We start from the raw sequence: 2,701 nt of genomic DNA, 5'->3' as shown, positions 1-2,701 counted from the left end.
TTGGGGTGACTGTGAGCTTCGTACAACTTTAGACAGATTGTTTGCAGATGGGTGGGCCTGTGTTCCTGTCTTGCTGGTTGTTTGGCGTGTGGTGTCCAGCTCTGAATCCTGCAGCCAGTTAGGTAGAGCCAGGTCTTGGTGTCAAGATGGATACTTCTGGGAGAGTGCAAGCTAATTAATATTGCCTTGTCTTGGGAATTCTCTGGTGGTCCAGCATCCTGGACTCAACACTCCCACCCTGCAGGCCCAGGTCTGACCCCTGACTGGGGACCCAAGAGCCCACAAACTTCACAGCAGTGCCAGAGTAGAAAGAAAGAAAAAAAAAAGGAAAATAAAACAAAGAGACAAATGAAACTCAATACAAACAGCAAAGACAAAAACAAACAGGAAGACACACACACACACAAATAAAAAAGAAGAAAGAAATGGAGAACTCAGTTTTTGGAACAAAATTCTATATGTGTTAGGGAGCCACAGTTCTCAAGCGAGAGGCATTTACTGTTCATCAAACATACTCACTCAGCAGCAGAGGGAGATTCCAAGTTCTCTGTATTCTTCACGGATGGATCCTGTGTCAGTAGAAAATGCCCTTGGGCTGGACCAGCAACATTAATTCTCCAGATAATCAGAGTCAAGGAAGGACAGCCAGCAAAGGGTGCTATATTCCTTTTCATTCAAGGAACAAAGAAATTACTAAACAAGTCTACGATAAAAACAGTTCAAGATGGAGTTCTAGTAAAGATAATGATACATGTAGTATTTTGAGTCTCATAATGATTCAAGAGGAAAGTCTAGTTTCTTCAGTGATGGTGGAAGTGACTAAAGGGGAGGTTTATTGTTTTTTTCTTTGCAGTACGCGGACCTCTCACTGTTGTGGCCTCTCCCGTTGCAGGGCACAGGCTCTGGACGCACAGGCTCAGCGGCCATGGCTCACGGGCCCAGCCGCTCCGCGGCATGTGGGATCTTCCCAGACTGGGGCATGAACCCGCGTCCCCTGCATCGGCAGGTGGACTCTCAACTACTGTGCCACCAGGGAAGCCCAAAGGGAAGGTTTGATGATAGTGAATAGAGTGACTATAACAACACTGGCTGCCATGGTGACAGATGTGGCTTTGGAAAATTTGAACATGGTAGAAACTGTCATTGGTGTGACAAATAGATAAAGATGTTTGGTCAAAACCAAGTGACTGCTTGGAACAGGAATTTTTTTCTGAAGATAACACTGGGGTTAACTTTGAGAAATATGACATTTCAATTGAGGCAAAAGGCAATAGCTGTCTCCCACACATTGAAAGTTTTATTGATGTTAAGATGGGAGAAACTATTATGGGAAACATCAAGCTTACTTGTTATATTCACTTGGCTCCACTGCAAACTTGTGCTATTCTTTTTATGAAAGAGAAAAGACACTGATATCTTGTACCCAAACAGCGTCTGTAAGAATTGCAGCATTTCTCTTGCCGATCTTGAGTCAGATTTATTCAGATGGTCAAGGAGAGACTTTGAGGGCCATGAAGGAAAACAGAAGGTAAGGGCAATATCCAATATCCAATCTCTTTGGTATTAGCATCAACAAGAGAGATTTGGCAGTACCAATCTATTAGGAAGGTAGAAAATTTTCATACTGGCCTGGAGATAGTCCTCACATCATTTATGGTGATGCTGATTTTGGTTAGAAGATTTGATACTTAGAATGTGGATGGCACATGTTAGTTGCTACTCCTGGAGGCCTGGTAGACATGATGGAAAGAGAAAATATTAGAGTTCCACAAATACTTGGTGTTGGATAAAGTAGATTTTATATTGATATGGGACTTGAACCTCAGATATATGGAATACTTGAACAAGATAGTATGTCACCAAAGAGAGTTTACTATAACATGTTTAGTGCTCCTTTCCCTAAGGAAATACAGATACTTGCTCATGATTTCTTGAATGAATACATCTTTTTGGCTGTAGGAATATTGTCTCTACCTCTGAGAACCTCACATCAAAAGAGTAAGACAAACAGTTATTTCTGCTTAACCTTTTAAATGCAACAGGAAAGAATTCATTGACCTTAGTGTTTGTGGAGACCAAAAAGGTGCGGATAGTCTGGAGGACTTTTTACACCATGAAGGATATTCTTGTACCAGTATCCATGGAGAATGATCTTGGAGAGATGATGAAGTCTTCACCAGTTGCTCTCAGGAAAAAGCCCAATCCTAGTGGCTAGAGCAGGAGCAGCAAGAGGACTGCACATTTCAAATGGGAAACAAGTTGTCAATTTTGACTTGCCAAATGGTATTGAAGAAAATGTACATTGCATTGACTGCACAGGATGTGTAAGAAACCTTGTCCTTGCCACCTTGTTCTTTAACAAGAGGAACATAAATATGACCAAGGGTTTGTTGGATCTTCTTGTGGAAGCTAAATAAGAAGTGTCATCTTAGTTTGAAAATAAGGCATATCAACACCATTACAAGGGTAGCTATCGTGGACATTCTAAGAGTAGTAGATTCTGTGGAGGATTTGTGCCAGACGTTATCCACATAGTAGAGTTTTTAGCAATTCCAGCTTCAGTAGCAGCTGTATTGGCAGCAGCAGAGGTGATGGAAGCAGCTACAGAGAGTTTGGTGGATGTGGCTATGGAAGCTTTTATAACAGTGATGGATATAGAGGAAATTTTAACTACTGGGGGATTGACTAATGGGGCAACTAG

The 2,701-nt window shown here is 41.8% G+C and overlaps 1 pseudogene; it reads left to right on the top strand.

Annotated features, from left to right (window-relative positions):
* The first annotated feature begins 532 nt into the window (after positions 1 to 532).
* Positions 533 to 2,701, top strand: LOC102989207 (ATP-dependent RNA helicase DDX3X-like; annotated as a pseudogene).

This window comes from Physeter macrocephalus, chromosome 13, assembly GCF_002837175.3.
Source record: "Physeter macrocephalus isolate SW-GA chromosome 13, ASM283717v5, whole genome shotgun sequence".
Classification (NCBI taxonomy): domain Eukaryota; kingdom Metazoa; phylum Chordata; class Mammalia; order Artiodactyla; family Physeteridae; genus Physeter; species Physeter macrocephalus.
The sequence above is the reverse complement of the archived record's forward strand: the minus strand, read 5'-3'. Positions and strand labels throughout refer to the sequence as shown.